Genomic DNA, 24,542 nt, shown 5'->3' on the forward strand with positions numbered 1-24,542 from the left:
ACACCACGTTTTACGAGTCCCCAGCTGTGCTAGTATATGACCGACAAGTAAAAAGTATGTCGTGTAACACCAGAGGACTTCTTCGCAACAGCCTGTGTAAAGGAAAAGGTTTCCGAGTTTTTAAATCCAACAGATTACATAACACTTGATAAAAAACACGGACTATATTGAGTCTTAAATTATTCTTCCACCTTGAAAATGTCACAATATTTGTTTTATTCCAATTACCTAAAAAAAGTTGCCATGTTCTGTATAATAATTTCGCCTGACATCTATGTGAATTTGTGTAAAGGACCTCACCGGAGCAGGAAGTCAGCACGACCTCTTGACTGTCAGTTATGTTAAGATCCAAGCCAGATGAAGGGAGACAGAGAAGAGCAAAGATTAAAAGCAATGTGTAGAAAAAAAAATCAAATGAATGCGATTTATTAGGAAATTAAAGAAAATGAAAAAAGATAAAAAGGAAAGTTGAATGAATAGGAGGATTCTACTATAAAAAACACATATGGGCAAAACACATCGCTGCACTATTAACACAAATGTTAAAAGAATTAAGAAAATTAACAAAAGATATCCAGTATTTCAAAGTTTACACTATAAATCGGACAGATACAACTGGAAATAAATTGTTTGAATTGTAAAGAACCACATTTTATGAGTCCCAAGCTGACCAACAAGTAGAAAGTCGTGTAACACCAGAGAATAACATTATAACTGCCAGTGTGGAGGTAAGGCTCACACGGGAGGAAACCTAAAAAGAAAGGCAAAGAAGAACAAAGATAAAAAAGAAATGTGCAGAAAAAAGGAAACGAGTAAAGATAATTAAGAAATTAAAGGAAATGAAAAAGATAAAAAGGAAACCCAAACAAAAAGGAGGATTTTACTAAAAAAAACACATACGAGCAAACACATTGCTGCACAATTTTCTGAAATTTTTATTTCTTTTTTCGTTTTTATCTTTTAGGAAGTGCAGTACAACACTACATTTTATGAGTCCCCAGCTGTGCTAGTATATGACCGACAAGTAAAACGTCAGGTAACACCATCATAACAGCCAGTGTGGAGATAAAGATTTCTGAGTTTTTAAGTCCATGACACTTGACAGAAACGACTTTATTGAGTGTTAATTATTCTTCCACCTTCAAACTGCCACAGTATTCGTTTATTTCAGTGAACTAAAAAAGTTGCCATTTTTTTAGAAAATCGCCTGACATCTACGAGAATTTGAGTTAAGGACCTTACCAGAGGAGAAAGTCAGCATGACCCCCTGACTGTTAATTATGTTGAGATTTCTTGAGAGGTAGTCAAAAATTCTCAAAGGGAATTCCACAGCATCTCTTTTTTAGGTAGTGCAGTAAAACATCATGCTTTATGATTCCCCAGCTTTGCTACTTTCTGTCGGTCATCAATATGACTGAAAAGTAATTTTTATTGTTTAGAAAGTGCAGTACAATACCACGTTTTATAAGTCCCCAGCTGTGCTAGTTTTTGACTGACAAGTAAAAAGTATGTTGTGTAACACCCAAGGTAAAGGAAAGGTTTCTGAGTTTTTAAATCCAACAGCTTACATAACACTTGTTATAGGGTTCCTATTTTTTCAGTGGAAGGGGCCCTAAGACTCCCCAAGGCAAAAACCTGGGAACACTGATATATGTGCAATTTATAAAAAGCAAATGTGCGATATGTAAATTGCAAATGCGTTTTAGAAATTGCAAATGCAAAATATATAAATCACAATTTATGAAATGCAAATGGTTTTTTTTACAATGCATATTAGAATATATAAGTTGCATCTGTGGTTTATATTTTTCCACACTTGGCACCCCATGCCCATCTTGTAATTGCAGGCTCTGTCTTTCTCAGCGGTATATCAAACTAAAATTGGGTTTAATCTTGATGGGAAGCTCACAGGCTAGCCTCACTCTCTTCTATTTAAAGCCGAATTATTAACACAGCAGCTTAAGTTATTTCTTCAAATCTAATAGTTTATTTTGGTCATCCATGATCAACAGTGTTTGAGATCGCAGACTTGGAAACCTTTTTTTGCAGGAGTGTCTCGACAACCAAGAAATACAGCAAACTGTGGAAGAGCAGAGAGCTGTATTTCTCAAATCCTTAGAAGAAAAGGACTGGTATGTAAAGATTATCCTCCTTTATTTCCTGGTAGATTCCACAACACATATTAAAAACACAAAAGAAAAAGAATTTCGAAGTGCATGTCAAGTACGTCACCATTAAAACGACAACGTGGTAAAGACTACATGAATGAAGGAAACTGGGAAGTTACAGTGGGGAATCGGACAACCATGGAGGCCTGCATTTTGGATGCTGTTGAGTCTTTCTTACATTCATCATGCCTCCTTCCCAGTGAAGACAACATCACCCACTTGTACAATTATGTGGTCCAATCGCATCTTGCCAGGCATTTGAAGTTGTCAGCAAATGAGAAAACCAAGAAGCAAGTGCAAGGCAAATTAACTTTCGAAAGAGAAAAGTATAATGCAACCATTCAACTCGCTTACGGAGTAAAAGCAATTCTTTGATGGTCTTGATCACTCGCCACCGAACAGATATAAAACCGTACTCACTGGCAAGTGGCGACTAGCGTCACAAAGACTGACTTCCCTCTCCATCAGTGCCTTTCTGTGGCTGGCTCGGGAACATTTATGTAAATATGTTGCGTTTAGGAAAGAAGGGCATGTGGCGACTAGTGTTATGAAGACTGATTTCCCACTCCGTCAGTGCCTTCCCGTGGCTGGCTCAGGAACATTTATGTAAATATGTTGCATTTGGAAATGCAGCCTTCTCTCTTTAATAACACCACATATCTAAGCATCAGTCTAAACAAAAAAAAACAAAGGAAAAAGTCACAGTCAAAAGAGTATCAATGGTAAAAGCATGTGGATAAGGTAAGGTACAAAGGTATAAGGTACATATTTACAAGTGCGTTTGGTCAACATTTGGATACTCTTATTGAAGTTAAGCATTGTTTGATTGAGCAGTGCTTATCAAATTTCTAGAATGAAAAGAATTGATAGAGAAGGGAAGTGATGGTATTTTTAGGAAGGGGCTATTTCTGGAATTTTATGGTGTTTCTTTTTCTTTTTCAGGAAGTGCAGTACAACGCCACATTTTATGAGTCCCCAGCTATGCTAGTATATGATCGACAAGTAAAACGTCATGTAACACCAGAGAATAACTTCCTAACAGGCAGTGTGGAGCTAAGGTTCACACAGGAGGAAAATTGAAAAGAAAGGCAAAGAAGAACAAAGATGAAAAAAGAAATGTGCAGAAGAAAGGAAATGAATACAGTTAAGCTAACTAAGAAATAAAAGGAAATGAAAAAAGATAAAAAGGAAACCCAAATGAAAAGGAGGATTCTACATAACACATACGGGCAAAACACACTGCTGCAAAATTTTCTGGAATTTTATGATTCTTTATTTTTTATCTTTTAGGAAGTGCAGTACAACACCACGTTTTATGAGTCCCCAGCTGTACTAGTATATGACCGACAAGTAAAAAGTATGTCGTGTAACACCAGAGGACTACTGCACTTTGCAACAGCCTGTGTAAAGAAAAAGGTTTCCAAGTTTTAAAATCCAACAGATTACATAACACTTGATAAAAAACACGGACTATATTGAGTCTTAAATTATTCTTCCACTTTGAAAATGTCACAATATTTGTTTATTCCAATTACCTAAAAAAGTTGCCATTCTCTTTATAGGAATTTCGCCTGACATCTATGATAATTTGTGTAAAGGACCTTACCGGAGCAGGAAGTCAGCACGACCCCCTGACTGTCAGTTATGTTAAGATCCAAGCCAGATGAAGCGAGGCAGAGAAGAGCAAAGATTAAAAGCAATGTGTAGAAAAAAATCAAATGAATGCGATGAAAGAAAATGAAAAAAGATAAAAAGGAAAGCCAAATAAATAGGAGGATTCTACTAAAAAAACACATACGGGCAAATCACATCGCTTCCCTTATTAACACAAATGTTAAAAGAATTAAGAAAATTAACAAAAGATATCCAGTATTCATTTCAAAGTTTAAACTAATAGGACAGATACAACTGGAAATAAATTGTTTGACTTGTAAAGAACCACGTTTTATGAGTCCCAAGCTGACCGACAAGTAAAGAGTCGTGTACCACCAGAGAATAACAACATAACAGCCAGTGTGGAATTAAGGCTTACACGAGAGGAAACCTGAAAAGAAAGGCAAAGAAGAACAAAGATAAAAAAGGACTGTGCAGAAAAAAGGAAACGAGTAAAGGTAATTAAGAAATTAAAGGAAATGAAAAAAGATAAAAAGAAAACCCAAACGAAAAGGAGGATTTTACTAAACAAACACACATACAAGCAAACCCATTGCTGCACAATTTTCTGAAATTTTATGATTTTTTTTTAATCTTTTAGGAAGTGCAGTACAACACCACGTTTTATGAGTCCCCAGCTGTGCTAGTATATGACCGACAAGTAAGTTACGTCAGGTAACACCGGAAAATAACATCATAACAGCCAGTGTGGAGGTAAGGACTTCTGAGTTTTTAAGTCCAACAGATAACATGACACTTGACAGAAACGACTTTATTGAGTGCTAATTATTCTTCCACCTTCAAACTGCCACAGTATTCGTTTATTTCAGTGAACTAAGAAAAGTTGCCATTTTCTTAGAAAATCGCAAATTGTTGAGATTTTTTGAGAGGTAGTCAAAACTTCTCAAAGGGAATTTCACGGCATCTTTTTTTTAGGTAGTGCAGTAAAACATGCTCTATGATTTCCCAGCTGTGCTACTTTCTGTCGGTCATCAATATGACTTTACGAAATTTTTATTTTTTAGAAAGTGCAGTACAATACCACTCAGCTGTGCTAGTTTTTGACGGACAAGTAAAAAGTATGTCGTGTAACACCCAAGGTAAAGGAAAGGTTTCTGAGTTTTTAAATCCATAACACTTGTTATACATAATACATAACACTTGTTATAGGGTTACTTATAAAAAGCAAATGTGCGATATGTAAATTGCAAATGTGTGATATGTTAATTGCAAATGCGTTTTAGAAATTGCAAATACGACATTTATAAATCACAAATTATGAAATGCAAATGTATTTTTTAAAATGCATATTTGAATATATAAGTTGCATCTGTGGTTTATATTTTTACTTTTCCACACTTGGCACCCCATGTGTGGAAAACACAAAAGAAAAAGGATTATGAAGTGCACGTCAAGTACGTCACCATTAAAACGACAACGTGGTGAAGACTACATGACGGAACGAAACTGGAAAGTTACAGTGGGGACTTGGACAACCATGGAGGCCTGCATTTTGGATGCTGTTGAGTCTTTTTTACATTCATCATGCCTCCTTCCCAGTGAAGACAATATCATCCACTTGTACAATTATGTGGTCCAATCGCGTCTTGCTAGGCAATTGAAGTTGTCAGCAAATGAGAAAACCAAGAAGCAAGTGCAAGGCAAATTAACTTTCGAAAGAGAAAAGTATAATGCAACCGTTCAACTCGCTTACGGAGTAAAAGCAATTCTTTGACGGTCTTGATGACTCACCACCAAACAGATATAAAACCGTACTCGCTGGCAAGTGGCGACTAGCGTCACAAAGACTGACATCCCTCTCCATCAGTGCTTTCCTGTGGCTGGCTCAGGAACATTTATGTAAATATGCTGCGTTTAGGAAAGAAGAGCATGTGGCGACTAGCATCACAAAGACTGACTTCCCTCTCCATCAGTGCCTTCCCGTGGCTGGCTCAGGAACATTTATGTAAATATGTTGCATTAAGGAAAGTAGGGCAAGTGGCGACTAGCATTACGAAGACAGACTTTCCTCTCCATCAGTGCCGTCCCATGGCTGACTGGGGAACATTTATGTAAATATGTTGCGTTTAGGTAAGAAGGGCATGTGGCGACTAGCGTCACAAAGACTGACTTCACTCTCCATCAGTGTCTTCCCGTGGCTGGCGGGAACATTTATGCAAATATGTTTAAATATACATTTGTATTTCTTCGAACATGCACGTTGTTCACGAACACATGGACAACACGCGACTTTTCCGGAGTCACCTTTCACACAAAAAGAGGTCTGCAAACTCTTCGAATACTGGATGCTATAAAGAACCATCCAGAAAGGTTTTGTGATGTTATCACTAACGAGAACTTGAAACCGCTTAATGCAGCCACAGCAGACACATTATTCAGCATCGAACTAGCAGAAGTTGGTTCTAAAGAAGAGCAAAACAGGAGTTACCTATTGTTAACCTCCAAGACTGCAAAAGTAAGTTGCGAAACTATACCTATTCTTATCTTCTACTTCTTATAAACATACACGCTTATACCCTTTTCAGTTTACTCAGAAACAGAACATTCAATTTACTAAACTTGTTGTCAGCTATTTCAGTGGTTTTCAAGTAGGAACAAAAGAAAAATGCAAACCATCGGTTGGCAGTATTCTATTGCAGGTTGCACTCCAAGTTCACTTCTTGGTCAGAAATGTCTGTTTGAGGTTCAGAATATTCAGAACCTGCTGAGAATTTGAGTCAAGCCATCAAATCTACAGTTTCAGGTTAGGAAGAACCTGTTCGCGAACACAACTTAGACAATGGAACTTCGTTTTTGGAGCCAAAACAGCATGGAAAAGATGACTCTGATTCATTCATTTGCTTTGCCGGAATGGCCAGGAATAAACATAAGAGTATGATCAACAAGGATGAAATGAAAACGATTTGAAAAGCTGCAAAGAAGAGGTGGAGGAATAAGAAGGCCACCGAAAAAGCATTAAAGATTGCTGTCGATGCTGCCAAGCCACCCACTGAAGTGGAAAACGGCCCCAAACCAGCAGAATTATTGTTAAAACAACTCAGCCATAGCGATGTGGCACGTCCTCCAGCTGTGAAACAAATTCGTTCAACACAAATTGTGAGAGGGAAATTCTTGGGTTCGGGGACATTTGGCTCGTGCTATCTGGGAACATATCGGGGATACATGGCCACCACAAAAGAATTTAAGGTCAGCGAAAAGGTGACTTTGAAAACCATCGGAAAAAAGTGTACCACAAGGCTGAGATAATAAGCCATTTGGGCGACCATTGGTGCCTGCCACTGTTGTTTGGCATTTCAACTAAAAAGGAGCCCTTGTGACTGATCACTCAGTTTCACAGAGAACATGAAAGAAGCTTAACTTTATCAAGTGTAGTGAGAAAGAAAGCCGACCTCGGAAAACCTAGTTGGCTGGCTATCCTTTGCGATATCGTTGACCGGCTAGCGCATATCCACAAACGTGGGATTCTACGCAATGACCTTAAAGTTACCAACGTTGTGCTAGAGAAACGAAAAGAAGAGTGGAACCCTGTGATTATCGACTTTGGCAAAGTGGATGATTTCAGATCCTAAACCACCAATGTCTTAGTCCAAGAACAAACAGCGGGAGTACCAAAAGCATATCATTCCCGAAATTGTTTGTTCAACTGATCCTGGACATATTTTTAAATTGTCTTGCAAATGCGGTCAAAACAAATCTGAATAAGCCAAAAACAAGGAGTTTGTAGCATGCAAGGATGGCAATCACAAATCCAAATGCGCCTGATTACGTTTACGCATGCGTTTGTGCATGCGTAAACTGTGGTTATCCCAATGAAAAGAAGATGGATGGGGCGATGGAAAAGATGCTGTGCATTCAATGAAACAGAGGCATAAAAGAAGCCAAGAAAGCCCATCCCTGTACAAAAAGAAAATAAGCGCCTATTATTTAGTATCCCAAGGCATTGATCCCATACACAGACCATGGACCACTCACAAGACTTGCCTTCTTTATTGTGTCATCTCCCTTACAGGAGACACTGTAGTATCAGGAACACTAGAGACTATAACTAGTTTGTTTAACCACATTGTTGACTCAAATATCTGCAAGGAAAGCAATTATTCAGTAACCACAAAAAAGCAGTCTCGGGCGTCTGCAAAGCCTAATGTAAATAATCTTTACAAATCATACACGCTTAGACGAGCTCTCTCTCAGAGAAAAACGGAACAGGCCTCTCCCACACCAACTTGTGCTCATTACGCAACGCTGTTTACAAAATCACGTGTAACAATTGCAACCAATACTACATCGGGAGCACTACACGCTTTATCCACGATCGAGTAAGAGAACACCTGAACAATGACAATTCCTCCGTGAAGAAGCACATTTCAAAGTGCCAAAACAAAGTCCACAAAGGCATCGAAATCAAGACCATTGTACTAGAAAACGACCCCGCAAATCTACGACTGTTTGAAGCTTTTTATATACGGAACTACAAACCTGCCCTCAACTCACGTGAAGAGTGCAGTGAATTCGCGGACTTGTTATTCTAATACTTATTTTAACATATCAAGAGACTCTTTGTACTTTGACACTCGCCCGTTACACCACATTTTAATTTTTATTCATATTTGTATCTTATTAATTAGCATTTACATTTACCGCCTACATTCTTTCGCTTTTCTCACGTTTTGTTTTACATCTGTATATAGGTCTCGCGCGGAATATTTCTTATTATCCCTGATGATGCCGTAGATCGGCGAAAGCTTGGATCTTAAAACTTTTTTAAAACTTTTTTAAAACTTTTTAACGCAGTAGTGTAAGGCCTCAGTTGAACTTTTAACACTTTTAAAGCCTAATGTATTGTTACAAAAGCAGGAAATCGGAATGTTATTATCCAAGTAACAGTTGTGTAAAAAATAACCACCAAATTAGGTGCAACTAACCACATTACAATCATGTTTAAAAATCCTCATGTATCAGTTTTCGGAAGCTTGATTACGAAAAAAAGAACATAAATAGCTTTAATAGTTTTGAAACTGATCAAAACAACGTAGTCATCCTTGATGAATTTCTTGTAGAAGCTCTATTTTCTCGAAGGAACGCCCTACCTCAATACTCCACTTTTTGGGATTATCTCAATGTTCTACAACAGTTCATTTGCTAATCAAAGTTGGCACAGGAAATGTTCTATTTGAATCATTGGTGGCTGCCATTCTGAAAACGTCTCTGTTCAAAGGAAGACTTTGTAATATAGGGTGAATGTTTGAAGAGAAGTGGTCGCCTTTTTAACTCTTTTTATGTTGTAGCAGAAGGCTCAAGAAAACATTCAAAGCCTTTTGAATGTTTTCTAACTATTGTAAGGGACTGGCTTCAACTAAAGGCTGAGGTGGATCGTTTTGAGGACAAAATCATGATATTTAAGTCTAAAATGTGTGTCAATACTTTTTACAAGGGGCTTAGCAAGCATAACCTCCAACAAGCATCAGCCTATGTGATCAATATGCAATCTACAAGAAAAGGACTGGCTTAGCCAGTTCATCATGCGCAAATTGCAAAAAATGCGTGAGAAGAGAAAAAAGGGAACATCAAGTGCAGACAACCTCTTAGATTTGAAGACACAAAGCTTAAAAAATATTGAAACCGTCTTTTGAAATCATCGAAACCCTGCAAGACGAACAGTTTAAATATACACTTGACGAAACTTCAGCCCTTCATATCTGTTAAGCCTCCGATGTTTTGTGTTGTCTGGACTTTACCTATTCTTCAGACAACAACTTATTTACAATTGCTCCAGACACCGCCTGGAAAGTCACCAGATCTTTGCAGTCAAGGTGTTCTCAGAGTTCTTGAGCGCCGAGCAGGAGATGAGAGCATAGCTTTCCATGACTGCATCACGCACATTGTGGAGTCAGGAGGTAGTGCCACGAGCAATACAGAACTTCAGTGATCGACACATAGAAGAACACAAGTTCAGCATGTATAGCCCTGATTGTGGCCATAAATTAAACAGGTTCGATAAAGCATTGCAGAGATGTTCCCAAATTATATACATATTTCAAAAATTCTTTTTTTTAAAGCAGTACAATGGTTTAGTGCCCATCTGCATTTTGACATTTTGTTATTCAGCAGGGTTGGCCTGAAGACAAGATTGCCCTGCCACCTGGGACTAAACATGTCGTGAACACACCTTTAGACAAACAATCATGCACATGTATACCATGTATCACGGATTATTCTTCTTTTAAATAGTTCTTAACTCAGTAAATGAAACGGACACAAACTCAAGAATTGAAAACACTGCGTGGTATATATGCGGCGTTTGTGTTGCTATAACCTCAGAAGATGAATGTTTTTGCTGCCAAGAGCTAGAGGAGCTCAACCAGAAGTTTAATTAATCAGATAATTGACGCCTTACTTACAATAATAAGTACACTTACAATAACAGCTAGCACAATACTTACAATCAGGTTTGTATCTAGGTTTGCAATTATGTCGCACAAAAAGAAAGTTAGCAAAAAGGTCACACAAAGTTAAGCTAAGTTAAGTTGCAAATTCGCGATTTACATCATATCTCACAAGTCCTTTCTTCATACCAGCCATTCGCTTTCATGTGAAATTAGGTTACCCGTTTAGATAAGGATTCTGTTATCATTTCGTTTTTCTCTGTACCTGTAGGTGTTACATGTATAACTACGCACCCAAAATTCCGCATTGTGTGTTTGGACACTGATGTCTTGAGGACGGCACTTGTGGCAATCCACAATGCACGACTGAATCCAGTACCGGACCCAATAGTAAACAGGTGAGGTGACAGTGCAGGTTTTGTATTCAGAACCTTTTTCCTCATCACATTATTACATTACACGATTTTCCTTATCACATGGCGCTTGGCGGCATACAGGCAGTTCACTTGGTGGGTCCACTGTATACTTGGAAAGAAAAACAGAAGGATTCTCCCAGCCTGTGTTGTGCAAGCCATCAGGAAAGAATTCCCGGAAGAAAGTGGGGATTACTGACCTGAACAACATGAAAGTCCACTATCTTGTCAGTTTGCTGGTCAATCATAGTGCTTGTCCCATATTTTGCATTATGACCAGGACTGTTGTAGGCCCATCCTCCGAAAGGCTTAGATCTTTGCCATTTAGCTCAGAAAATACTGGGTTTTGCTCCTACCAAAAATCATTAATAACAGGACAAAGGTACTTGTTTTGAACAGTGTTTTGCACAGTACAAAATGAAAAACATAATACATAATAATTTGGGTGTTATCTATGGAACAAACCAGATTACAGTCAGAGAGAGAAACCCTGTGTCATGAGTTTTAAAAACAGTATTAGGAGAAAAGACCTCACACGTCTTACACAAACCGAGTGTAAATGTGACATATGCAGCCAGGCCCGCTATAAATTTATAACTTTATAAATTTGTAGTTTTTAATTGTTAAATACAATTTTTATTTAAAACCTAATTTTATTATAAAATTTTATATTCTATTCTCATTTATTTCTTTATTCATTTATTTATCTATTTATCTTCTGTTCATGCAAAACTGGCAAAGTCAGTTAACGTAACCACATTGTTGATGAGCCCGCGGTGAGAAAGGCGAGAGAATTGGACACCAGTGCAAAACGGAAGAAGCAAGAGGGTAAGGACGGGGAGCGAAAAAAAATAGAGGGTCTGTAGACATCTTTAGAAATATTGAATTTCCAATTTTTCCAGAAACGGAAAATTCCCATTGCTTGTAAGGCGGTAAAAGTGTCATAACCTTGTTAAAGGCTGATCATGATTCATGATTGCTCTCAGGCACGTCTTGCGGTTTGCTTGAGTTTTTATCACTAATGACATGCTGTGGTTTGCAATGGATTGATTATTAGAGCACTCGTTGGAGAAATTTCCAAACGTTTTGTCGCTCAAAGGCAAGAAGAAATAGGCCGTTCGCCACCTTCTTTGTTCGAAGGACATTCTTGGAATTTTACCGACTGGCTTCAGGAAAAGCCTTATCTACCAGCTGTATGCTACGGGAAAACGAATGCAATAAGATGGGAATGTTGTTGTTCTTGTTGATTTGCAGCTCTAAAGCATCATGAATGATCAAATTGGAGAGATAAGATAGCTCGGGATTCCCTCAGTTATTGCACTAACTGACGATGTGCTTCAAACAGTCTGCGATGGAAAGTACACATTAGTTTTTGGTGCAGCAGAAGATTTCTTGAAAGCACAGTTCAAAAATATTTTGAAGGATGAAGATGCTGCTCTTCACAAATGTGTTTCGCTTATTGTTGTAGACAAGTGCCATGCCGTGGAGACGTGCTATGGATATGGCCTCTCTATTGCCAAAACATTCCCACATGCTCACACATTGCACTCGCTTTGTTTGCTTTTTTGCATTAAAATAGAGTTTGTTTTTTTGCATTGAAAACTCAAGAGGCTGTGGACAGTCTATTTATTTGACAGCAAAGCAACCAATGATTTGTGTCAAGATTAGGATGAGCCGGCAGATCTAGCTTGCACTTTTCAACTTCAGAAGGGGCACAATAAGGGTTAAGTGACAAAATATCTGCCCAGCCTGAAACTCAATGAAACTAAGAGTAGAGACAATGTTAGTATAGTAGTGTTTATAGGTACTGTAAATTTTAAAATGTATTATATCCCTTCAATTCAGTTTTAGTTTTTAACTGTACTGGAGATAAATAAACAGGTATTATCATAAATGCCTGTCAAAGCCAAAATGACATTAAAAAAGGCCCTAAAGCAAATCACTCCCCAGATGGGTTTATCACTTATGGAAAAAGTTAATTCTTCCACTAACAGTTGAGTGGAAACCATATTTAGCCAAAGTCAGATTGGTTCATACTGCAGCTGTCAGTTAACTCATACTGAGGCAAACTTTGAGACTACTGTGGATATTGCATCAATGCCAAGAGAAAATGTCAGTACAGAAACAGAACTTACATATCTAAGGTTCCCTCTAGACCCATGAGGAGATTTTCTCTTGCCTGACAGCTAAAAATATTTTGGTAAAAGCAATGCTCAGTACCATTGTTTTAGATGAGACAATTATAACCAACATAGAGGAAGCCATAAGATACCAGTCATCCTCAGAGCAGTGGGAAAATGAAAGCAAGTTTAGATTTAGGGCCTTGGAATTTGAGACTTGATTTCAAAAAGAGTTTTGAAAACAAATTTGCAGCAGACCTTATTTATCCATAGCCATTTACCTCAAGGTATGTTGAGCATGGATTAAAACACGAACCAATTGCAATTCAAGAATATGAAAAAATTATGTTTACCAGAAAGACACCAGTAAAGGTTCTAAAGAGTGGTTTTGTTGTTTGTTTGGACATGCCATTTGTTGGGCCTCACCAGATGGCAAAGTTGTGGATTTTGGATATCAAAATCATTTTGTACTGGCTGAAGTAGTGTCTGGAGACCAATTTTTAGGTCACTCCACTAGAGGCATGTCAGGATCCAGGGTTTGTTTGTTTGTTTTTTTTTTTTTGGGGGGGGGAGGGACTGTAAATGGACATTGTAAACTTAAAAGGAACCATTCCTACTATCCTCAAGTGCAAGGCCAGATGGGTTGTAGAGGAGCCTCACAGTGTGACTTTATTGTGAACACAACAAAGGAATAAAACCCATATGAGCGTAAATGCTTCCATTTCATAACTAACCATAAAAGGAAGTCAGCAGATGTAGTGTGGTACAGTGTGTTTTTAGCAAAGGCCACAAATAATGCAGGAATTGAAATGTGACGAACTATTCTGTGAGAGAAACCTGCATTTCAAGGCTAATGGATGCAGAGGTTCCTGTAAATTATGTAGCACAGCTAAGCGAACACAAGAATCTGAAAAGCTTAGATTCCTACAAAACTGCTTCTGATGGTCACCAGTGGAAGAATTCCTTGCTGTTGAGCATCAGAATGAGACCTTACATCTATCCAAAAGATACACCGCTTAATCCAGTAGTCAAAGCCTCTCAGCAGCCACTCAAGCACAGAGAAGACAAGCAAGTTTCTCGAAAATGATCCTATAACTGTATTGTTTTGCTGGTTCAAGCATTAACAAAATTGAAGGCTGCACAGGTTCAATTTCCCTTTTAGCACATGGCAGCCGTGGTGAAGGCTACACTCAGTCAAAGCCACAAAAATGCCACATATCATCTCAGATGACCCTGGAATTATTTGCAACCTGACAACCTATAGTCTCTGACACCTTGACAGTATTCACCATTTTATTGCTTAAATTTCATTTGTTTTTGTCACATGACACAATGTTTTTTGGAATCTCTTGATTCAAATAAATTTAAATGGTTTCTTCATATGCATTCTGACCATCGAACAGATACATTTCCCTCCAACAGAACCATTTGCCACACATGCCCCCATGTTAACTCATCTAACACAATTGCAACACCCAAGGGGCATGTTAACATCACAGGTCACTGCACCTGCACAATGGAGAACATGGTATACTGTTTAACATGCGAGAAATGTCCATCGACCGTATACATTGGGGAGACCCGGCGCAGGATGGCAGACCATTTCAGGGAACACTGCAGGGATGTGATCAATGGCAGGAATTACCTTCCTGTACCTGCACATTTTTTCCAGCAGGGTCACTCCCTGTAGGATAAGAAGGTCACTGTCCTGAAGGCAGGCCTGGTAAACCAACAGCACCACAAGACACAGGAGATGAGATATATCTTCAAACACGGGACTCTGGCTCCCAGTGGACTATAACCAAGACTTAAGCTTTATGTTAATTGACTCCTTTGTCTTATCCCACACTCTCACGCGCGGCAACGTGCACAACCTTTTATTTAAATATGCAAGTTATACAACAAACTTTTTAATGGCAAAATAGTTTCGTCCCACCTGAAGTCAGCTCAAGAAAAATATTTTTACTCCTTTTTTAGATAATTATTTTTAGATTGTGATATTTCAATAACTTTGGATTAACATTGTAGCTTAGCTTTTAAAATTTTAACTTACATTTCAATTTTAAATTAGGTTTTAGCTAAATTTTTTAATTAGATTATTGTTTATAGTAGATTCTTAATTTTTTAGTACATTAGAGAGGGCCACAAATTTATTAGTTGTAAAACTATCACGTGTAACCCTCTATGAATAAAGTTTGCTTGATTCATTGATTGATTGATTCATTGAAGGCAGCATTGTGGAAACGTTGGGAACAGTTTTTTTTTACTTCAGTGTAGTAGTTACATATTTTGTCATTTACACATTTAGCACCTACGCTGCGCAGGGTTTCAAATTTTGATCAACATTCTGAGTGAGTTTAACTGATTTAAACAAGTAGATGTACTTGCAAATTTTACTTGTGGAAGACTACCATTATCGTAATCATAATATTTGTGCAGAATTATTATTTCTAGTCGCACAAGTTGCCCCCCCCCCCCCCCCTGCTCGTGTTAATTAAGGTATTGGAAATTGAAACGACTTTAATTAATGCGAAGCAAAGGAAAAATTACTTTTAAATAAAGGAAATTAACTTGACAAAGGGGCTAAAATTTCAACATGTAGGAAATTAACGTGACCAAACAAAGAAACGAAACTTGTAAAGACAACAGGGACAAATTTATTGAAACGCACTACGCACTAACAAAATCCAAAACCTAAACAAGTCTCAGTAAGTGACTTTAAGCGTTCTTTTCAGTGCCAACAAAACTTTTTAAAACGTAAACAGTCAACAACTGAACATAAATGTTTGTGAAAATGTTGTCCCTAAACGTAGGGGTTCGACGAAGAAAGTTCGCCATTGCGACATTGTTAATGACACTATGAGCATGGTTGTCCAGTGGAGTGTTGCAACGACTCAGGCAATTGATTTTTTAAAAAGAGAACTGAGGAAGTCTCGTAATCCATTAAGAGGGATTACGTTGATCACTTTGTCAAAAACAATCCGAAATCCATGGAGCAGATGCGTATGTTTCTGACAGTGATAGTGAAAAGAAAGCTGAATATTGTAAACAATTTACAAAACGATTCGCAAGATAAAAATCTACTGTTTCCTAGTTGTCAAAAATGTTTGAAGTGTATTAAAAATTTTGGACAAAAATAATGGAAATTAACGCTCCGCTAAATTAAAAATTAAGGGTGCAGAAAGTAACGCTCACAGAAATTAACACAACTTAAAAATTTGTGTTAATATTCTAAAATAAGGTAGCCTGCGTGCAGCTTTCTTTCTTTTCCTTGTGAGGAAAACATGCAAATTGATGGCAGCTTTTCATTTCAGCCGAGTTATTTGTTCCAAAAATATCTGAACATTGTAATACCAATAATATTACATGTTTCGTTAAATTAATTTAAAGCTGACATAAATATTTTACCAAATATTTCATCTTCACTGACCAATCTCTGGTGCTGACGAGAAGATACGATGAAATCTCTCACCAAGGTGGAAGTTAAATTAAAAAATTTAATTTTACCTTGCAAAATACGCATCTATTTGCTTGGTGTTATGGTCACACGTCTAAATTTGCAGTAGAACCTGTTTTCGATAGAAAGAAGGTACAAATTATTAAGCTTTCAGTTGATAAACGGGCGGGCAACGCGCAGAGTCATTCATGGAGCTCGAGGCCACATTTGTCAGATTTTCACAGATCGAAGAATCGAGTAAAACTGCTAAAACAAGCAAAGCTTAGGCAGTCTTAGTCGAATAACTGGAAATAAAGAAGAACAAACGGCATTACAACTCACCTAAACGCCAAAATGCTGCAAAGTTTCTGCAAAGACTGCAAAAATGGCGGACATCATCGCACCACCGCCCCCGGAATGAAGTCGAAACGTCACACTCTGCAGATGGTACGTCGTGTTAACCACACAAATATTCCTTTTAGAACCCAGGCCCCGTGCCCTTTCGTTCGTTCCTAGTCTTTTCCATCTAGGAGGCTAGACACGTCAGAATATTTCAAAGATTAGACAGGACAAGATGTTTAAAAATTCTTTTTGCTCGATGAAAATGTAAAATGGCCTGACTTGACCTGATTAAAGCAATGCCGTAAGTAACATAGGCGGCGCAGGCGTTGTATGCGATCAATGTGATGTGACATATAATGTGGCCGATTGTGTTACTCTGGTTCAGCCGTTTCAAACAATGTGTGAGAAAGATTCGAAAATTCCTCTAAATGCTACATTTATAAAGGAACTAAAATAAAAATGGCTTACCTCTAGTATTTCCTGCATTATTTTTACTTCTCTGTGAAATAAAGCATCATTTAGCCCTGTTCAGGACGGTTATCCAGCAGAGGGGGGCTTATATCCGGGCGAGGCTTATACATGTAATCGGAATATCGGATGTATTTTTTTTTTGTTTCCAGGTAGATAGGACTATTACCGGGAGGGGAGGCTTATAACCAGAATTTTACGGTATGTCACGTTGATCGAATACAACGTCTGGACCGCCTGTGTAAGTACATGCCTGGAAGGAACCATGCGTGCCCCATGCCGTGACGCTTACCCTGTTTTAAGTGCAGTGAATCCTTGTAAATTTGTCCTTTTTTCTCTTTTTTACTTTAAAATGATGGGTGAAACCTCCGACCAAAATGGTTGTACCTCGGGAAAAAACATTCACAACACGACTGAAAATGTTTGTGTTAGAATACAATCTAAAAGCTTGTCAAAACAAACTTTGAATAAATTACCAGTTTTCCTGAGGATACCTAAACTTCGCGCCAGGATCTAAACCAGGATTCCAGCCAGGATAATAGTACTCCGGTTAGCCTACTTTAGCTCGGGCTACTTGTGCTTAGCTTTTATAATAGGGTAAAGCTTCTAACTTGGATGCTGGCTTTATTATTACATTATTGACCTTTAGATGAATGCTTTGCTCAGTTGTCAGATCAAGTCGGAGTAATAATAAGTAAGTACGTAGTATCATAAAATGACATTGTATGCGTGTACTTTTTCATCGCTGCTTGATCAGTGTCCCCCTTGTGGAATAAGCAGTGAGAATTCAAGCCGTGTCAAAGTGATTTCACTCAGTGATTGTACAAGAGTTGTTTTGCGCCCGGGGGGATTCGCATATGTTAGTATATATATATATATATCATTGAAAGAAGATTGGATGAAGAAGGACATCAGAAGCAAATCACTCACAGGTCCATGTTTAATAAAAATATATACAAACGTTTCGCCCTTCGGGCTTCTTCAGTGTATGTACAGCAATACTTGGTATAATATAAATTATATTCTTAGTTTTTTGGTATCTTTTAGGGATCAAGAAAAGCTTGAGCCACACCCAGATTGGCCTCCTTTAGGGGTTCTTTTCAAAATTTCCGACGAGCATCCCCGTCGGCTTCATATAGGAGTCTCCCGGGGGGTTTGCGTCATCTGGAACTAACTACAGTAAACTAAAGCTTTTACTAGCTTGAGCGGGAAATCGTTTATTGTCTCCGTGTATAGCCATTTGCACCAACTGTCTTGCAATTGAAACTCGCTTACTTTCTGGTCCACTGATCAGACTGATAATAATACGCGAAATTTCCGACATGCGGGAGCTGTATTTTGAGAGTAATAATTTTCGCGGTTCCGAAAAAAAAGTGAACAGGAATGTATTTAATTTCGCGAATTCTTATTGTTTCACTGCTGACTACGCCAAACCCTGATCTGTGGGGTCCCGTTTTACCAAGCGAACGTATTAAATTTGGAAGTACTAGTTAAGGACTCGTTAAGTGGTACGTAACAAACAACTTTACTGTGTAGTACAATACAATACAATGCAATTTTATTGCCCATACGTGGGACGAGGTCTCCCTCAATGTCCGAGCCAGAGTCTACCAAATGAGAGCCAAGATACACTTTCGAGGATAAATAATAAATGACAATTCTAAGACATTAAAAGTACCAGAAAACTAGTGACTCGCAATACGTTGAGCTCATGTACTATGTTCTTCTATAGTATGGTACATATGTATTTAATTTCGCATTTTTAATTGATTTTCGCGCGCCCTTTTTTTTTTCGCGAAAATAACAGGTGCGAAAATTAGCAAGATACAGATACAGTCGGACCCCGCTAATTCAAACTCAGTTATTTAGAATTCCGCGTTATTTCAGACTAAAACTCGTATCCTTTATATTTACCCTTCAGTCATTTACTATCGGCCATTTCGAACTCCCGCTATTTCCAACTGTTTTTGGTTTCCCCTGACTGTTCAAAATAACGGGGTTCCACTGTATTACAAAGCGCCCTTTCCCGTAGCCCAAAGTCTACAGGCCAAAGGTGCTATTTACAGAGTTTAATATCTACTTCGCCTGTAGATAATCCCATGATTAAGATCGAGCAACACTATCGAATTATCTGAGCGTTAATATCATTCTTCAAGCGTTCAGTTATTATGGAGCCGGAGGGCTGTTATGCGCCTTGAAATCAGTAGAACTTAGTGGCGGATCTAGGAGAGGGCCCGGGCCCGGGGCCCCGGGCCCCAACCTTTTTTTGGGCAAATAGAAGCCCGAAGGGCCGAGAAAAAATATTTTCGAGAGTGGGCCCTCTCCTTATTCCAGGGCCTGGATGATCGGGACCCAAACATAGCTAAAGGTCTGGGTCCGCTACTGCTTATTGCTTTTATTAGCCGGCAAATTAGTCTTGGCACGAGAAAAGAAGGGCTCTAGATAATAATGTATTCTAATTCCAACAGTTTCCTAATATTTGACCGAGTATAGTTTCTTACATTTATATGATTTGTAATTTAAAAGCACTGAGCAGAAAATAGAGATTCAAGTCATCTTTAATTTGAGAACGTCAGTGTTTCCATAAGGAATAATAAGTCTTGTAAAACTAAAATCTAGGTCACCGATCTACGTCAAGGAGAAGTGAAATAAGTATCCAGTTTTTCAACCTTACAGGGAGTCGAGTCTGCCAGCACTCTGGACTCCACTTCGAAAAATGATATCCTTGAAATTTTGAAAGAGCTTCGTTCTTGAAATTTAACCGATATAATTGTTCTATTTCCCTCAAAAAATATCAGGGACTGCTGGTAGTATAAAAGCCACAAAGCACTGAAATACACGGGAAGATGAAAATTCCCTGCCAAGAGATTTGTTTTTTTTCCGTGTGTTGCAAATATGGCCTCATGTCAAGTTTCTGAAAGGAAAATCCAAAGAAAGAAACATGAATTAAAAAAGCAAACGAAAATTTACTAAGTGTATTATTTATTTCTAGTGTAAAGTAACAATACCAAAATAGACTCGCCTTCAACTTAGATACGTAAAAAAACAACAGGTAATTGCAGATAATTATGTGAAAGATTTTCAGTTATAATCAAAAAACGTTAAGGTACTACATGTTCGTGCCCTGAAGGGCGAGTGGACTTTTCACGAAAAAGGCCTGTTTCATCATTGGTCAGTTTCGATCCGAACAAATAGGTGAAGTTTATAAGACGATAAGGTTTGTTGTGAGCTCATGCAAAAGTAATTCATTTTGTAACAATGAAAGTGAAATTGTCTTTACTGTTTTAATTTATTCTGATAACATCTCAGTTGCAGGTATTTCAAAATGGCAAGAAAGGTCCGTGTCTTGATGCACGGGTTAAATGGCCGTGAATAGTTATATCGAACGCTTTTTGGAGCAAAGTCTTTTTGTCGTAACAGGTTGTCGTTTTAAACAATACTTAAACAAAAAACTGAGTGCTGAAAGTTTAAATTTCTAAATTCAAGTGCAATTTTCCAATTTGAAATCCATTTTTTTCCTATATGAGCATGCTCCCGGACCCCCGCCCCCTCCTAGTTAGTTCACGCTTTTGCGTTCGAGATTAAGCACCCCGCCCGCGCGCTCAAATTCTTACTGCGCGGTCCCTGAGTGAGTCACAGTTTCCAGCGTTATACTCGAATTAAACTCGTGGGAATAGTATGACATAATTTTTGACCCAGCGGGGCGATGACGTTGAAATCCAATAGACTTGTGGAAGGAAAGTTACTGTTAACAGCAACATAAAAATAGTCCGTAAAACCTAAACCGCTTCACTTGCAGTATGAATTGCGTTTCAATTTTTAAAAAAATGCGACTAAGCAAAAATGCAACACAAAAGACTTCAGTAACAGAACTTACCTATCTTTCTCGTGCCCGGGACCGATGCTCGGGGTCATTAAAAGCATTTACACCTTTAAACTTTCATAGATTATGGAAGTTATCGGGGGTGAACACGCATGAAAGACAACTTTTTCCGGAGTATTTGACTGCTTTTACGAGTTTTTGAAGCAATGATGTCATCGCTCAATGCCGGGGAGCAATCTATCGGATAGATTGAAATATCTATCCGAATTACTATTCACTCATTTTAAATATCGTTGACTGTTGTACTACTGAGATCAACCTTTAATTACTATAAATAACGCATAAATCCAACGATTTTGCCTGAGCTGCCGTGAACTCAACGGTGTATAAAAAATAAAACAAAACGGCGAAGTTAGACCAATTTCGATATTTTAAAATTCAGCCTAAAACAATAGACATCGCTACGAGGCTCCGGGGAATAAACCACACAAACTCTATAGTTTGGTCCCCGAAGCCTCGTAATGAGGTCTATTGTTTTAGGCTGAATTTTAATATTTACTGTACATTTGACCCCAGTTGTTTAAATCGCGGACAACGCTATCCACCGTATAAATTACTATCCAAGTGAATAGCGAATTTTTTAATCGGGCGTGGCCGATTTAAGGTTTACCCTTTGGTCGTCCTAGAGCGTAGTCTCCTGGCGCGGCCAAAAAGACGGGGATAGCTCGGGGTTGCTACAAAACCGCTACGGGTGACGCATACCGCAATGGTTTTCATTTTAGTTTTGACAGGAAATCGTTGCAGGCACACTTGGTCGACTTTTGGGTTAATGTGTAATCAGGTTGTGTTTTTTTGCTTCGGCGGAAGGACAGAGAAAAAAGCTTACGGTGCAAAGTACAGTATGGGGCCCAGTTCTCGGCCACTTTTGACGTAAACTTGTATTTCTTACCTCAGAAGAACCGCAGGAACTTGAAATTTCTCCCAGAGCTAGCTACATTATTCAGCTTTTTGGTGTAAAGCTATCGACCGGTCAAAAATTAATTTGCCCGAGCAATAATAAAAATAAAAGCTCCATTTGTGGGCCCAGTTCTCGGCCACCTTGGCCCAGTTCTCAGCCACTAAAAAGCTTGTGCGTAATTATCTGTAAAAAAATGCTCAATTAATTTTCACAGTCATAAAATCACTCTGTAAACCTATTTATACTATATCGATCCCAAATTATTTTTATGATGCTTTGTTTTACTTTAGAAAAGAAGGATTTTAACGCGCCTAGTTGCCTATGTGCAGGTTCTGGCAAAACCGCATTGTGTGACCCGTGCATTTAGATGGTTTATTTTGCAGTGAAAAGGTCTTGAAATATTTAGGTGTTGTAGAAATAATAGACAAGACAAGAGTCAGCTCAAAACTTAGAGATAAGATTGAACTTTATTTTTAAAACATTTATTTCTTTCATTCTGGCAGCAGCAGATGAAATTATATTAAAAACCAAGCGCTAAGCTGTGATAGCGAGCAGGGTGGCCGAGAACTGGCAAATACGCAAACGTCGCAAGAAAAAATTTCGAAGTAAATTAAGACCAAAAAATACAACGGTTCAACGAAAAGTTAACTAAAGCAGAAAGCTGAATTATTCTACGTTTCACATGCTAAAAATTAGCTCGTATGGTGGGGGCTTTTGGATAAAATACGAATTTAACTACATCCATGAATTTGGAGCCGTAAACAAACAACTACCTCCGCGTAAACTCGACGTGTGAGCTTTCTATATCGAATTGAACGATCAAACTCAAGATACTTAAAGCACATGAATCAGTCTATCGTTTGAAGGAATTACCTTTTTCTTTTAATTCAACTGGAGTGTGAAAAAACGCGTTAAACACAAAGTGGCCGAGAACTGGACCCGGCCGAGAACTGGGCCGATATATTCACCATTGTGAAATTGCACTTACTTTGACAAGTTAAAGTTATTTTTGTAAATGAAAAAGGTAACGTCATTGATGTCACGCAGTGTTTTTTTTAGCAAACTAGATGGTTTGCTGGTTTCTGACTATGAATGGGGGTGTGATCTTGCGGTATATTTTTTGAGCCTGACTCCGCCGTAAAACTTTTTTTTTATTTAGGAAGAACTGTGTCGATTTTCATTTCGAACAATTGGTCGTCAAGTCGTTTGTCACAAAGAGTAGAATGTTTGTACAGCATGTTTTGGAATTATTTTAGATTTGGTTAGTAAGACGCTTCTGAAGACCTGAGCAAAACATTGGGAATGTACAATATTAATAGGAACTTGAATGGAATTTTTCACAAGTTGGATAAAGGTATCAACTGAAAAAAATGGAATTCAAAATGAGAACTTGGATTTTGTTGTAATTAAATTTTATCGCGGATTGGATGCATAATATCACGGCTTTGAAAGTCTTCAAATAATTAGAAAGGTTCCTTTCTTCCTTTTGATCTTATTGTTATTTTCATGTATTGATTATTCGAAAGTGGTTTTCGTTGATACGAAAAAAAAACGGGTTTTCACTGAATTGCTTGAAGTATTTTTAGACGTGATAATATTGGCTTAATCAAATTACATTGTGCACGAAATATTTGTTATTCTTTTGTCTTGAAACTTTGAGGAAATTGAAATTTTTGTTTGACAGTAGTGTATGAAAGGCATTTTATAGAACTGAATAAAAAATAAGAAACATTGATAAAGGTTATTTCAAAGATTTATTTTGCCTGATTTTGAAGGGTTTCAGGAGTTTTAAAGAGTGCTGGTAAACGGCTGTATGTTGTTTGTGATTACGGATCTTATTTAGTTTCGAACGCTCTAATTTTTGAAAGGTTAAAACAGGTTAAAACCGGGCGGTTTCATGAGTTTTTTGGGTAGAAAGGTACGGTGGTGGTAAAAAAAAAATGTTTAGAAAGGAATGACTGTAGTAGCACGTAAGTCGGAGGTTTGCGTGAGTCACGGGGTATAGTATGCGTGAGCTGGATTTCCGGCGTCATAACGGCATGTTTTGTTTACTGAAAGATACACTCGACGTTTAGTTAGCTTAGTCGGCTTGGGAAACTATTTTAAAAATGAATGTTGTAATAGTTAATTAATAGTAATCTAGAATTAACCCACGCTCGATTGGAGTCTGTTCTGGATTCGCGCTACCTTTTCGCCGCGAAGGAATTTTGTAAAATTTCGCTAGTGGAAAGAGGTACTGTAAGAACAGTATCAATAACTCAAAAGGAGGAACTTCTTTGTAGCTCTGAATTAAGACGTATGATAACATTTTAGAATAAGAAACTTTCGATATATGGTTTTCATATTGTTTTTGTCAATTTCCTTTTGTGGCAGATTTTTTGAGAATCAGCTTTTCTTTCGTGTGATGACAGACACAGGACAGAACGAGAGGTGGATGAGAAAGATGCCGAAGATGAATAGGCACCGAAAAACGACAAGAACCGTCAAGGACTTATCTTTAGAGGGCGGGGAGTTTTGGCATACTGTATTTCGAGGACTGGACTGGACTAGTAAAACGCGGACTAGTAAAACGCGGACTTGTAAAACGCGGACTAGTATAACGCGGACTAGTAAAACGCGGACTTGTAAAAGGCGGACTAGTAAAACGCGGACTAGTAAAACGCGGACTTGTAAAACGAGGACTAGTAAAACGCGGACTTGTAAAACGCGGACTTGTAAAACGAGGGCTTGTTAAGCACGGACTTGTAGAACGCGGAC

General features: G+C 38.1%; 1 long non-coding RNA gene across 1 annotated transcript; it reads right to left on the reverse strand.

Moving 5' to 3' along the window:
• Positions 1 to 1,037: 1,037 nt before the first annotated feature.
• On the reverse strand, positions 1,038 to 16,624 carry LOC144648672 (uncharacterized). Its single transcript, XR_013569725.1, has 3 exons — positions 16,537 to 16,624; positions 16,266 to 16,327; positions 1,038 to 2,840 (listed from the first exon to the last, which is right to left on the reverse strand). It is a non-coding gene; the product is annotated as an uncharacterized LOC144648672 (long non-coding RNA).
• Positions 16,625 to 24,542: the final 7,918 nt, after the last annotated feature.

Source organism: Oculina patagonica, chromosome 4, assembly GCF_052425735.1.
Source record: "Oculina patagonica isolate OP01 chromosome 4, crgOcupat, whole genome shotgun sequence".
Taxonomy (NCBI): Eukaryota; Metazoa; Cnidaria; class Anthozoa; order Scleractinia; family Oculinidae; genus Oculina; species Oculina patagonica.